At 35.4% G+C, this 16,121-nt stretch overlaps 1 protein-coding gene across 9 annotated transcripts in view; it reads left to right on the top strand.

Moving 5' to 3' along the window:
* LOC309655261 (uncharacterized protein) overlaps nucleotides 1-16,121 on the top strand; it is a 179,326-nt gene that overhangs the window by 70,460 nt on the left and 92,745 nt on the right. For 3 of the 9 annotated variants that reach the window (XR_014260705.1, XR_014260706.1, XR_014260707.1), the window contains exon 7: nucleotides 10,979-11,158. The exons of 5 other annotated variants lie outside the window; for them this stretch is intronic. The gene's annotated coding sequence lies outside the window, so the exon portion shown is untranslated. Of the gene's footprint in view, nucleotides 1-665; nucleotides 2,732-10,978; nucleotides 11,159-16,121 lie in introns of those variants that run through there. One more of the 9 variants, XR_014260708.1, reaches the window with a different exon arrangement.

Raw genomic sequence — 16,121 nt, 5'->3', positions numbered from 1 at the left:
TAGGTTCTTTTTTCCCTATGTGTCCAATATTTTAATCTTTAGACTTTACTAATGCTAGAGGTCTTACTTGTAATTTAATAAAATATTCTATTTAGTTTAGAAATGTGAATAATATTTTATCAAAACACAGAGCTTATTAATGGTATAATAATTTCTTTTCTTTTTTTAAAATTTTATTTATTTTATTTATTTATTTTTGGCTGTGTTGGGTCTTTGTTGCTGCACGCGGGCTTTCTCTAGTTGCGGCGACCGGGGGCTACTCTTCATTGTGGTGCGCGGGCTTCTCATTGCGGTGGCTTCTCTTGTTGCCAAGCACAGGCTCTAGGTGCGTGGGCTTCAGTAATTGCAGCATGCAGGCTTCAGTAGTTGCAGCACGCGGGCTCAGTAGTTGTGGCTTGTGGGCTCTAGAGCGCAGGCTCAGGAGTTGTGGCGCACGGGCTTAGTTGCTCCGTGGCATGTGGGATCTTCCCGGACCAGGGCTTGAACCCGTGTCCCCTGCATTGGCAGGTGGATTCTTAACCACTGCGCCACCAGGGAAGTCCCAATAATTTCTTAATAATTTATCAAATGTGGTACGTTGAGCACTGTCCTAAATGCTTTTATGCATTAACTGAAGAACTGTTATATGTAGTAATCTGTGCCCCACTGTCAAATTCTCCCTCTAGGACTGTGACACTCATTTACACGATTGTCAGGAGTATGGATTTTGACGGAACACTGCTGAGTCTGTCTCCAGGAATTGCCCATGGCCAAATAAAGCAGCCCTGTGTCCACGGGGGACATCTCTGAAGGGTCGTGGACGACCCCAGGTTCAGAGGTCCCATACATTAGTATTTCTGCTGTTTGATTAATTCTGGTATTTATGCTGCACTATTTCTATTGTTTGATAAAAAATTCTGTATTTATGAATTTATGTTGCTTGATTCTTTCTGTATCAATGAATAATCATAATGAAAAATCAATCTGGAAGAAATTTTTAATCTCTAGAGTCTTATGGGCACAGAAATTTTTGCCCACATTTTTATCAGAGTGAAAAAATATGATGATCAGCAAAGCATTTTCAGGAATAAAAACATTTACACTAACAAAACTCAAAGGGAGAAATGGAGTGAAATTTACATTCAAGAAAGAAAAGTCATGTAAAATAGCCAACTGTTACTTGAGCTTGTTCATGTGTACATTTCCATGGCTGACCCAAGATATAAAATCATTACAATTTTTAGATTTCATTAGGTAAATTTACAAACATGTATCTAAATTCTAGTTGACTTATTTTTAAAACTCCAATATTTGTTGATCTGGAAATTATACTCTTTACAACTATATCAACTTATGACAAAATTCTTTAGCGGCCACCTAACATTGTGTGAAAGGATATATAGTTTTTCAAAATTCTTCTGGGTGTTAAGTAGGCAAAAATTTCCACTAAACTAGATGACTCAAACTGTCTTTTGACCATAAATTCGGTGATGCTTTCTTATCTTGTTTTCTAGAGATAGTCAATCTATCAAGTCTTTTGTGGTGATCACCCATCCGTGGTGAAAAAAGAATTATTAGCAATGGAAGAGGAAACATCACCAGAAAATCAAAAGCAGGAAATAATTTGGGCTGGCATAAGCTTTGAAAGAAGTACAGTAAACTAAAAAAAGAAAGGAGGGGGGGATTACAAATGTCCTTCTCTGCTCACAAACCACATGTCCTCATCAGGATAGGTGATGCCCACATCTCAAGCCTTAGACTCACATCTCCTTGCTGTTGGTCTCACTGAAGGAAAAGGAGACAGAAGGATTTCTGCTTTCCTCCACCGCCCTCTGATGACTGCCGTGAATGACTGAGAAATGCTTTCCAGGAGTGGGAAGCTCTCAGTCCAGTGGATAAATCCGTAAGAGCCTGCATAATGTAACCCTCGGGTATCCAAGCATCCATGTGATGCTCATGAAAACGGACAAGCTGGCTTCCAGGGTCCTCATAACTGACCTGCTTAGAAAAACATACCTTAGTTGTAGGCAAAACATGAGGTTGCTTCAGGAATCTTACTGCCCTTCTTAATATTCAAGCTTGTACATTTGTGGTACTAATCTGTTCTCCTTAATTACGCTGAAATTATTATCAGAATAAAAAATCCGTGATTTTTCATATTTCTTTAAAATGAAATATTTCAATTGCCTCTGACATTTCAGATGAGACCTTTATAATGTAAATATAACTGCGTGAGATATTCCCTGAATATATATTTAATGACTGAGAAAAAATAAATTTCTTCCCACGAAATGGGGAGTCACCAGAAGCAAGGATGGAATGGAATTATAGTCAGGGATAAAGTAAGAGGCAGAGAAGAAAGGGGAGCAAAAAATAATTCTATTCCTCTGCAGGACAGTTGGAGTCAGGACTTCGGGTGTCTTCCCAGTCATTCTGTGGTCGTACTGGAAGAACGGCTTTCTTCCCCGGCAGGAAGCATCCTTGTGGATTGGGACTTATTCCTTTGCACATTTCAGGAAATCCACTCACTGCTAGCAGAGGAGTAGTGACATACTGAAAAATTGGCAGGACCGTAGAATTCCATTGATTAACTGTTATATGTGGCACTAAACACTTAAAACATAATCACTAGACTATTTACAGACCTTAGGGATTTCCTACACTTTCAAGCTACGATGTTTCTGTCCACCCTGGCTCTGTAATTTTGTAAGCGCAAATATTAAAGCCAAACAGACATTATGTTTTTCTTCCTTCTTCTTTTCCAGCTGGAATCATTGCAGGAGTTTTACTCATATGCCAACACTTAAATCAGCAGCTTTATCTTGTTGAGAGAGAAGCATAACAAGAATTGCATCCAGAATAATGGGAAGAGCAATGATTCATACTTAATTATTATAATGATGTTCTTAAATTAAGAGCTTAGTCATTATATGCACACACGAAAAGCTGAAAAGACAGGTGGGATCTGACAGGTTTGTAGAAGTACCATCCATCTCTGGAAGAGAGACATCTTCCATTCTACAGGAAAAGATGGAAGGTGTCCAGCTTACTCAAGCGGATCTAGAAACAAACATTAGCATTTAGAACAAACGCATGGCAAAAACAGTGGTATATATGACCAATATGAAAGCGTTAATGAAAATAGATAGCTGATCATCAAAGCACAGGGGAAATTAATAAATTAACAGTGATAAAAATGTCCTATTTACTCCTTAACTGTTTTACCAAAATAAAAATGAATTCAACTGTAGATGTTTCCAAAAATTCAAAAAGCAAGGCCTTACATTAACTGAGTGAAGATATTACTATAAACCAATTGAAATGTGGTCTGGATTCATTAAGGAGTTTCTATTTAGAATGGAGGGGGGATGGGAGCATGTATTGAACGCAGTCAGAACTTACCTTTGCTAAGGCCAGATTTGAATGTGTTATTTTATTTGGGAAGGTCAGAAGACATGAACTTTCCTCACTCTCTATTAGAAAGTGCACATCTGACCTTGCTTTGAAAGGGATGCTGATGCCTTTAGCAAGGCCTTTAAAAAAATAGTTTTATCACAGTTATTCAAAACTACTGAAGATTTATCTCTATACAAGATTTTCCACTTTTTCTAGCAAATATGAATTATAGTTATAACACTTTCCAAAAATTAATTATACTAGTAGATATGGCCATAAATAACTCAAGGTCATAGGGTTGGATACACAACACATAAGATTTTGTTGTTCATTTTTCTTGTTAAATTGCTACAATTAGTGATAAATTACTAATGTACTAAATAATGAGCTAGAATGATTTTTCTAAAGTGGAATCTTCAGTCTGTTCAAGTTTTCCAAATAGCACATTGTGCAAGTGAAAAACAAGCATCCTGGAAATACTTACTGTTATGTAAATTTTCACCATTACTGGCAAGTCTTAAGCAAAGCAAATTTCAATGAGAACTCATTCTTACAAAGTGACTTAAAATGATCATATACAAAATACCACACTTTGTTTTTTTCACATTTTTCCCCTGCCAAATACACAATATCAACAGCCAAACTGGTTACTCATTGGCAATGCAAAAATATAAGACTGACCTTGGTGATAGGAGGAATGGATTTGTCCTTCTCCACCCCCAATCTGAGGAAGGCTTTGTCTGTCTTCACATACCTACCACCTCTCCGTGGAGAATTCCTTAATCACTCTTATTTAAGAAGACCTCATTTTCAAGCTCCTTTTTCCATGCCATACAATTAACACTTCTTTATACTGTAGCTAATGTACCAATTATTTTTACCTAGTAATTTAACACTTGATAATGAACTATTTTGTTCTCTAATTTTTCTTGAATATGCTACTTATCCCCACCAATCATATAAAGATTAAGTCCAGATTCCAAACTGCCTGAGATCCAATCTTGGATCTTTCACTTAAAAGTGTTGGTAACCTTAGGAAAATCACTTAGACATTTTCGTGCCTCAGTTTTCTTCATGCAAAGTGGGAACAATGATAAACAGTACAGCTTATAGGCTGTTGTGAGGATTAAATAATAAATGTACAAAAAATATGTAGGATAGTTTTTTTTATTTTATTTAAGTATTATTGATTTACAATGTTATGTTCATTTCTGCTGTATAGAAAAGTGATTCAGTTATACCTATGTATACATTCTTTTTCATTTTCTTTTCCATTATGGTTTATCATAAGATATTGAACATAGTTCCCTGTGCTATACAATAGGACTTTGTTGTTTATCCATACTATATGTAATAGTTTGCATCTGCTAATCCCAAACTCCCAATCCTTCCCTCCTCCACCCCTTCCCACTTGGCAACCACAAGTCTGTTCTCCATGTCTGTGAGTCTGTTTTTGTTTCATAGATAAGTCCATTTGTGTCACATTTTAGATTCTATATATAAGTGATATCACATGGTATTTATCTTTCTCTTTCTGACTTACTTCACTTAGTTTGATCATCTCTAGGTCTATCCATGTTGCTGCAAATGGCATTATTTCATTCTTTTTAATGGCTGAGTAGTATTCCATTGTATATATGTACCACATCTTCTTTATTCATTCTCCCGTTGATGGACGTTTAGGTTGTTTCCACGTGTAGGACAGTTTCTGATATGTGTGTTATATAACGTTCCCTATCATCATTAGTATTTTATTGCTATTGTTATTGGTACCCTTAATTCCAGGGACTTCATATCATATCTTTGGCGTCATGCCTTGCACAGTGTTGGTCATACGAGTACTCTGTAAATTTTGATGACTCAATAGTAAGACTAGAAGGCAGAAGAAAATCCATAGACCAGTGTATAGTGTCTGCATATGCGTGAGTTTGGGTGTGACTAATGATGAAACCATCACTGCATTCGAATAACTGAGTAGGTCTATGTAGCCATAAAGCATAATTGTGAGATGCTGATGGAACAGCGGCAGAAATATACATTTATAACACATCAATCAAAAAATGGTGTGGCTTTTAATGCAAAGCTTTTCTGAAGTTCATGGTGATATCAAATGGAAGCAGACATTTTGAAATAAGCTCATGGTAGCTCTAAGGATAACATAAATGTAGCAACTATGGGAAAAATGTCTAATTTTTAGTTCCACTATTCATCTAGATAAATTCAACCTCATCATCTTTGAAAACTGAAGGGCAGATTTAAAAATTGGAAAGAGTTAAATAAATTAGATTCATTCATGTAGTAGAATATGACATACCAGTGAAAGTACGATTGTAGAAAATATTGAATTTATGGAAAATTGTTCGTGATGTATTGTTAAGAGAGAAAAGATCAGTATGATTGAAGTTTTGAGGAGAAGGAGGGTGAGAAAAAAGAAGAGAAGGAGGAGAGGAATTTGCTTTCCGCTAAGTTGAATTTTAAACTGAAATATTTCTGAATGAAGAGTCAGTCTAGTCTTTTTACAGAGCTCAATCCATGAGTGGGCTCATTATTACTGAGAAGGAAGAGGTAAGAACATGTGAGCAAAATAAATGTCACTTATAGAACAACTGCTCTTTATTTAAAAATAGAGTAGAAGGCTCTGATGCTACACTTAGCTCGGAAATATCATATACATATTTCTTTGTTCAAAAAACCAGATAAAAATGATTCCTTGGAAATAAATTTAGGAGGTAGGCAGTCTTAGGATAAGAAGGGCAGAGGGAAGAATAATAAAGGCAAATAAAAACGTGTGTGTAAATATTTTAACTCAATTTTATTTTTAATTTAAATTTAACTTAAAATTCTACTAAAAAAGAAGTAATTGTATAATCTGTATATAGACCCAGAAAGCTTTCTTATTTCATTAAAAACAACAACAACAACAAAAAACAAACAGCAAAATAAGCCACACATGCAGTTCTTAATTTGTTCCAAGGGAACTTTTTCTTAGAAAAACACAGAGTACATCTGGAATGACTTGTATATATTTGCATCATTATGAAGACCTATTTTGGGTTATAAATTATAGTTAATAATTTTTATTCCATTAGTCATATTTAATCTTTTCTAATCAAACACTTTATTTGAATGAGAGTCATGAGACCCTCTTAAAATAAAACGAGATCTTTAATTTGACTTGGTTATGCACACAGGCCGGGAGGGCTGTTGTATCAAGATTCCTATCAGGAGGCAATTTAGGTTTTAAACCAGTGAGACGTCCTGGCAAAAAGGGAAACTCAAACTCAAACCAAATTTAAGCAATAAAAACCCCAGGAGCACGTGGTCAACATTGACTCTATCTTGATTGAATGGTTATAGATATCTTCATTCATATATCAGAATGACTAATATGTTGATACAATTACAGTTAATCATTATTATAGTCAGGTAGTATGAAACCATATTTATTATAAGGATATATACTGATAATACACATGTATTTTTACTAATGCTTATAACGACCTTTCCACATAGATAGAGATATGATTCTCTCCAATTCACAGATTTAGGTCCTTATATCAATTCACTAACAAAATAAGTATCTTCATGAACTGAATCAAAAACTCAGGTGCTGTGGTTATTTTCAGTTTCCTATAGAAAACAGATTTCATGGTGCCATTCCAAATCTCTATTATATATATGTGTGGCTCATACAAACTAGTAATTTTTAGTTACAGGTTAAATCGGATCATGAAAAAGTAAAACTTTTATGCAAAGAAAATCGGCAAACACACAGTAGCTGCATCTATATGTGCTTACATCATTTTCTGAGGTTTATCAATCTCACGTTACTGGTTAGAATTCATCCCGAAAGCATCACAGCCCAATGCATGTTTTTACTGCTCGCTTAGCCAGGAAATACTGTCAGTAGTGAACCTGACTGAATTTAAGATTATAAGGTGATAGTAGCGGTGAACAGCATTTTCTGAATGGAAGGTCATAGATAAATCAGAGAAAGGTGGAGGAGAAGAAAGCAAATATTTACGGACATTACATTTTGGGAACAGATTGGCTAATATGGTGAAAGGAAGAAGGCCAGCAGTGAAATATGGGCGAAATAAGAAAGAACTCTTTGACACATCCACTGATTTTTTCACAAAGACTTATCTTGTTCGACTTTGACCGAAAATAAAATGTAAAGTTCATTTAGATGTTTTTGATGGAGGGAGGATCTAGAGATTGTTACTCTGACAAAAACATTGAGTAAAAATTAGATGCCATAGAAAGATGAGTTGGTTAGACAAGATGAGGAGACACCTGTGGTGTGCAAGAGCTTTGAGTACGAGACAGAGGAGACAGAGGTGGAAAAGTCTTGCAGGTGATTTGATTTGAGAATTCTGATAATATGCTTTATTTTTAAAAATTATTTATTGTTTGCTTTTTAATTTTATTATTGTAATTCAAATATAGCCTAATTTTTCTTAACAAATAAGTTATAACTTAAGACCATGGTTACTACCACTACTATTACTACTACTACTTTTATAAAGCAGAAAAGGGAAGAACTCATGTTATTAATTTTGCCTCATGTATAATTATCATATAGGATGTTTACAAAATTCCTACAAAAGCAAGTAGAAATCATTGTAATGGGAATATAATATGAAGCTAACTTTCCCTTTCTGGGAAATATTATCAGCAACGATGTCCACTTCCTTCTCCCATTTATGATAAACTAGTTCCCATGAGAACTAGTTTCTCTGTGGCTAGGATTTTTTCTTCTCCCTGAAATTTTAAAATAGAAAATAAGTAAGGAAAATAAGTAGTATTATTTTAAAAACCTGCAAATTAATCCTTATGACTATAGAACAACTTAAACTATATTATCCAGGGCAATTTTCAATAGTTTCCTAAGCTGTTTCCTGCCTCCCATCTTATTTCTCTCACTGGTAATCCTCATTGTACAAAACAACTTTATCTTAAAGTGTTGGGGTCTTCCCTGGTGGTGCAGTGGTTAAGAATCCGCCTGCCAATGCAGGGGACACGGGTTCGAGCCCTGGTCCGGGAAGATCCCACATGCCGCGGAGCAACTAAGCCCATGCGCCACAACTACTGAGCCTGCACTCTAGAGCCCACGAGCCACAACTACTGAGCCCATGTTCCACAGCTACTGAAGCCCCTGCGCCTAGAGCCGGTGCTCTGCAACAAGAGAAGCCACCGCAATGAGAAGCCCGCGCACTGCAACGAAGAGTAGCCCCAGCTCACCGCAACTAGAGAAAGCCCGCACAGCAAACGAAGACCCAACGCAGCCAAAAATAAATAAATAAAGAAAGTGTTGACCAACTCATTACTTTCTCACTAATGTGACTGAGACACACCTGTCTGAAGATGCCCTACTACCCACTTGAAGTATCTTTTTTATTTAACATGCATACATACAACACACATGCACACACGTCCTGCAGACACACTGCAGACATTCAAGCCCGGGACACCCCCTCTTCTGTCTCGGCTCCTGATCCGAGACCATGACTCAAATGCATCCTTTGTCTTCCCCACCGCAGTCCTTGGCAGAAATGGAGGAGAGGAAGGAAGTTCAAGCTATTATGCCATACAAAACGGTGTTCAAAGCTATTTGTATCCCAGGAAAAAAATATTATTTTGAACAAAAACTGATTTCAGCTGATTTTGATGACCAGAGTAAGGTCACAATTTCTATATGGAAGGTGGCTTTTTGTTGGAAAATTGTCTACTTTTGATTTTGGAATTTTATACGACCACCTGCCTCCTAAATTACTTTAAATAATAATAAAGCAAGAGAAAATTTTCAGTTACTGTAGCCATGTCAGAAGAAGGGATGGAGTGGTGTAAAAGTTGAAAAGATGACATTTGAGGAGTAGTAAGGAGTGAAGGGCCCCTAAATAGAGAAAAGGCTTTGCTTCCTGAGGAAGAAAGATGCTGTGAAATGACCAAAGAGCTTTAGGTACGGGGCCAAGTAATAAACAAGTTTAAGTTGACAGTTGTGCCATGGAATAAGCTGTTTTATGATACAAATTTTAGTAAAATTATGCAGCATGCAATAGCCTCATGTTTTTGGTTTGTGGGAAATTATAAGAAAGTTGCTGTATCTTATGTTTGGGTTTACTTGTTACAAAGAGGTGCAATGGGCCACAATATAAGAAATTAACAACAACAACAAAAACCAATGGAGACAAAGATGACCATGACTATATTGACGATAGTCTATATTGGATTTTCCATATTATTTTGAGGTTGATGCAGGTATGCGTGTGTGTGTGTGCGTGCGTGTGTGTGCGATATTAAAGAGGGAAGTCCAAACAGATCAAAGGACTCAGAGACCCACAGATTGTGCTAAAATTTAAAACCATGAACTTCAGCTATGGGAGTCACTTCATTTATTAATCCATTTATTTATATGAATAGTTTTTAGGTACAAAGTTAGGTGGTTGGGGCCACAGAAGTTAATAAAATAGTCTTTATCTTGGGTGTTATTTTCTAAAGGAATGGAAATTTAGAGAATATCAAGGCGATTTCTGAAGTAAAGAGTATATTTATGATCAATGAGTCAAGAAAGGAAGTAAAAGAAGTTTTGAATTTGGCACTAATACTGTGAACAAGAGTACATTAGGTGAAAGTCCATAATACTTACAGTCACAATATTTATGACAGTGGTAAAAAAAAAAAAAATCCAGAAATACAATAACCTTTTAAAGTCCATAGATAGAACATAATTCTATCTGGAAGCAGTAACTTTCCATTATTTAGTAGTAAAATGTCATTCAAAGATATCAGAAACACTGCAGACACAATGCACTGTTTTCCCTGCTCTCTAAATAGTATCATCGTCCTCACAACCTGTACTTGGCATCATGTGGTGTCACCCTCACAAAGTGACTGAAAAGCTGTCAGTAAATGGAAACCTTGCAAAGGTCTAGGCAGAGTTGAGGGAAGCAAACAAGAGACGTAGAAACATGCAGAGGCTAAGAATCTCAGGAAGTTATCACCACCCTCGGACCTAATGGTGGTTTGCTGCAGCCCAGAAACAGGCTCCTGTAGAAAAGGGTCATTAGATAAGAGTTGGGCCCTCTGTCACTCGGACCTCCAAACCCACTGAGCCCTGCATCATGGGAATGGGATGCAACATTTTTCAAGTGGTTTATAAGGTACATGTAGCAGAAAGGGGTCCTCTCCCACCTTCATCCTTCCCTTGGTTCCAAGACATGTTCCGTTCATGTGTGATGGAGGCGGCATCAAACACCACCTGCTGGTTTAAAAGGTACACTGCACCCTTGTGGGACTGCAACAGTGAAGAGGTTGCCCAGCTGGTGACACGGCTGTCTCCAATAGGAAGGCTCCACTGTGTTAGGATGCTAGGGATGGGACACGCACTAAGACCACTGAGTTTATATTTGTCTCTCTCTCTCTTTGTTTATTTACACATGATTTTCTGGGCTGGCTGGAAATTCTGCAGATCTGGAGTAGGATGAGCTGATCTCGGCTGGGCAGGCTCCTTCATCCATGGATGAATGGGGTAGGAGCTGGCTGGTCTAGTGTGGGTTCAGCTGAGCCAACTCAGTTCTCCTGCACCTGTTCCATCCTCCAGGGGCTGGTCCAGAACATTCTCTCGGCAGTGACTGGGCTCCAAGAAAGAGTGTGAAACACACATGCACTTTTCCAAGCCTCTTCCTGCAGCACACGTGCTGCTGTCCACAGACAAAAGCAAGTCTATGGCCAAGCCCAGAGTCTGTGGGAAGAAATTAACCATAGGAACGGATACAATGAGGTAAGGAAAATTAAGACTCTCAGTGCAATCTACCTTAGGTATGTTGGCCTCAAAAAATAAGCTTGGATGTGTCCCTTTTTTAAAATATTCTCTGGGTGAGTTTATTGAATAGTTATCATCTATTTCTTACAGTGGAGGTATTTAAGTCTGGGACTTTCACTTCTGGAATGTTTTCAATAACATTTAATTAGTTAAGGAATCAATTCATTTCATAGACAAGGAATAATTTTAAGTTTTTATTTCTAGTCTCAATTTTGATACATTTTTATTTTTAAATAAGAGTTGTCATGTATTTTTCAAGTATTTATCATAAAGTTATCTTTTTAAATGTGTCAGATTTGTAGTGATAAGCCCTGTATCATTCTTATATATTTAATTTATATTTTCTGTGTTATTACTAGATCAATGTTGCTAAGATTTTATCAATACATAAAATTTACTATCTTAACCACTTTTAAGTGCACCATTTAATGGCATTAAGTACATTCATATTTTTGTGTAACCATTACCACCATCCACCTCCAAAACTTTTTTCATCCTGCAAAACTGAAACTCTGTAACCATTAAACAAGAACTTCCCATCCTTTCTCCCCACAGTCCCTGGCAACCAACATTCTACTTCTGTCTCAATGAGTTTCACTACTCTTTATAGCTCATATAAGTGGAGTCACACAATATTTTCTTTTTGTGACTGGTTTATTTCACTTAGCATAATGTCCTTAAGGTTCACCCATGTTATAGCATGTGACAGAATTTCCTTTATTTTTAAGGATGAATAATGTCCCATAGTGTATATTAGGACTTTATTTTATTAACCTTTTCTTATTTGATTTTTGGGGAGGTAATGCCTAAGAAATATAAAAGTGTGAGAAATTAGAACTGGGAAGGAAAACCACTAGATTGTGATGAAGATCAGATATCTTTGAAATTAAAGTTGAAAACTAACAGTAACATGATACATGTAAATACAGCTATCTGAGGAGGAAGGGTGTGTAAGAAAGTTAAAGTTAATCCCAAGGAGAAAATGTTGATAAATGAGAATGTTCCGGAGAAGCATAGACTTGGGAAGACATTCTGTCTTCAAAAAATTGGAAGGCTGTCATATAGAAGGGCTTTCTTTTCTTCTGGGCTTTCCCAAGAGGTCAGAGTAGGTAGGATTTACTGGTGGAAGTTATAGGGAGATGGATTTCAACTTTATATAAAGAAGAGCATCATTTCTGCCCCCAACAGAGATGCTTCAGCTTAAAGTGTTCAAACTGAAGCTGGATCCTTGCTTAGTGGAGTTATAGAGCAGTGGTTCATAGTGTGATATCCCTGAGATCTTCTGAGGATTCCACATGGCCAAAAATATTTTCCTAATTACACTAAGACATCAACGCCTTTTGCACTGCCATTGTCATTGATGGTGCAAAAGCAATGGTGGATAAAACTGCTGATCGCTTAACATGAATCAAAACAGTGGCACAAAACTCTACTAGACATCAATTGTCTTTCTTGCCATTGGCATAATAAAAGAAAACAAGTGTTGGCTTCGCTGAAGACAGTCCTTCTTGTAGCAGTATAACATTAATTTTATGAAATCTTGACCTTTAGTACACGTCTTTTAAACATTCTGTGTAATGAAATGGGAAGTATGCCTAATTCATTTCCGGATACCAAAGTGTCATGATTATCTTGAGGAAAAGCATGTGTTTGATTGAGTTGTGGGCTCAAATAGCCACTTTTTCATAGAAGAATTGTTTTGTTTTGTTTTTTTTTCTCTCAAGAATGACTGACAGAAAATCTCTGGTAATTCAGACTTGGGTTTCTAGTAGACATTTTCTCAAACTAAATAAACGGATTCTTCACTTTAAAGAAACCAACTGACACTATTTGTTGCCAATAAATTTTCAGCTTTCAAATGATAGAATTTGGAAAACTTGTGTCCATCATGGTGATCTTGCAACTTTCTAGTATTTAATACTTTCCTGATGAGCTCATGGTGATAGTATAATTGTGAATTTTTGATATTATTTATTGAGATATATCAATATTTGAAAGAACTGAATAGCTCAAGTGATATTTTCCAAATAGCAATCGCATGATGTTATGACATTATGCATAGGTAAAAGATCTGTTCAAAAGTATAAGATAAACTCATGGATATTAATGTAACAGAGTACAAAAAGCTTATTGATAAGATTTCTGATTCCACATTACAGTTTTCACATAGAAACTTATAAGACACTCTCATTTGTCCAATTCTGGTATGGTATTAAGAAATATAACAATGACCTGAAAAGGCTCTTGCAATATTCCTCCCTTTTCCAGATATGTATTTTGTATGAGGCGGAATTTTTTAATATACTTTATCCATGAAACATATTTCAACACAATGAATGCAAAAGCAGACATTCAGCTATTCAGAATTCAGAAACTCCAACTATGGCATCTCTAATATTTATATCTATTAGTTTAATATCTCTAATAGTTTATTAGCTATTAAGTCAGATAATAAAAAGATTTTCAAAAAGGTAAATAATGTCTCTCTTCTCACTTATTTTTTCATTTTAGACCATATAGTTACTCTTCTTCAAAAATCTGTCAACAGAGTATGGGTTTATTATTATTATTTTAAAATGAATTGATAGATATTAAAATTTTTATCAATTTTAATTTTGAGTATGCTAAAGATTTATAGATATAACCCACACAATCCAAAGGTCTTTGGGATTCTCTAAAATTCATAAAACTGTAAAGGAATTCTGAGTCTAAGTTTCAGAACCATTGTTATAAAATATAGAGGTCAATAGGCCCCATGATATACTTAGTGGTTCAATCCGTCCTGAGGCACTATTAGTCTTTTTTTGGTGAGAATATAATATTTGAATCCCAGTGTTGTAATTTTTACTCTGGAATATCTTATTTAGTTTTTTTCAACCCAAATGAAAGAAATCCCAAATATTTGTGTGATAAACCTATCATTCTTCAAAATGATTGGCATAAAATTTTCCAAAATCCTTTAATTATGTGGACATGGTTTTATTTCAATAAAAAGGTGTTTTTCTTTCTAATACTTAATACAAACTGTTCACTTATATCATCAATATGTAAATATTGATATCACTCTAAAAAAGCACGCAGCTCTAAGAAATCTCAACATCTGACTCATGCCAGGATGTGGTAGTCATGCTCTGATTGCTAATATTGTGACTGGAATAAAGATTTAAATGGTTTATGATTATATACAACAAAGGCAAGACAGTTGTTGAAATTTCTCCCTTAAACATAAAAAAAATTCATGTGGGTTTAAAATGTGAAGTACTTCTCGTGTTTCACTCCTTCACTGTTTTATGATTATCTGGAAGACTCGTTATATATGAAAGATGACTGATTTTTCTTTCCCTTTATCTTTCCAAATGGCAAAAGTCTGTTTATGTGCAAACTTAAAAAGTTTGAGTATCATGCCGTGATACTAATATTTTTTCCCTTGCAAAACCACTTCTAATTAAAAATTTTAAAACATTCACCTATTAATCTAAACTTAAAAAATTTTTTTTCTCATGTTGTTATATACCAACCACACAGGTATACCAACTACACAATTATACACTAACTACACCCTAATTGGAAATCTACATCCCTGAAAAGATATCAAATATCACTACAACAGTATTGATCTAGTAATAACATTTAGTCTATAATTATGGTTATTTAACAAAAATGCTTTTAAATATAGACTGTTACTCCAAAGATAGAAAAGAAACAAAATAGTTTTTTCTTCTTTCTAACATTCCAGGACAACCTTAGCATGTAATTTTGTATCCGAAGATGTGTGCTGTTACTTACAGGGTTGAGAAAATAATAAGCATCTTCAAACGGCTATTTTTCCATTTGTTTAAGCAAATATTTACTGACTGTCATCTAAGTGCCATTAACTTTGCAAGGTACTGACATACAGGGGCAACCAAATAAACTTATGTCTATTAAGTATACTGTTTTTGTGTCATGAAAGTCTAACCCTGAACAATGCCATTTGTCACTGTCAGTACAGGGCAGCTCCTGAATTGTATCTGCATTTAGTACTGATTCTTATTAATGGGTACAAGGAAGCATTCCCTCAAAATTATTTTAGTGTTCAAAAATTACACTGTCTTTACAATAATATTGTATTGCGGATATTTTATCACTTCTATTTTCAATATTGATCCATATGGTTTATAAAAATACAGTCAAGGTCAATCCATTTAAGACACTTAATATTGTGATCTACTGATCTGTTAGTTTCATGAAGGCAGACATCATATTTTTTTAAATTCCCTAAGTTGATAAATAATTTTTTCACTATTCCTGCGACCTATGAGCTTTGTAATAGCATATACAATGGAAACTTCAAACCAGTACTTAAGAAAAATCTGAAATATCTCTAAATCACCTAAAGAAGTACAAAACTGAGAAACAATGTCAGTTTGTTATGCCATTAGAAGCAATTTTAACAATCAATACACTTGAAGTAATTTCCTGGCACTATTGGCCAAATGACTCAATTATTCCTCTCATTCCTGTACAGATCTATTACTGGGATCAGCATTTATAAGCAATGAGCAATGCGAAAAATACAGAAAGTAAGGAAGTAAATCTTAATGCTTTTAGGAGAGACGCTGAGTCATACTGAACTTGAACTGAATAATGATTGTGATTTAGACTTGGGCCGCCCAATACGGTAGCCACCAGCTTCCTGTGACTCTGAGCACTTAGAATGTGGCTAATCCTATTTGAGATACACTTCAAATGTAAAATACACACCAGATTTCAAGGACATAGTAGGAATAAAAGAATGCACCATATTTCATTCATAATTTTTATATTGATCGCACATTGAAGTGATACTTCTTGAAAATATTGGTTTAAATAATAAATAGTAAAGTTAGTATAGCTTGTTTTTATTTTTTTAATGTGGCTCCTAGACAATTTAAAATTACCT

This window comes from Balaenoptera physalus (assembly GCF_965194825.1).
Source record: "Balaenoptera physalus genome assembly, chromosome: 2".
Lineage (NCBI taxonomy): Eukaryota > Metazoa > Chordata > Mammalia > Artiodactyla > Balaenopteridae > Balaenoptera > Balaenoptera physalus.
This window is presented reverse-complemented; position numbering and strand designations above follow the sequence as displayed.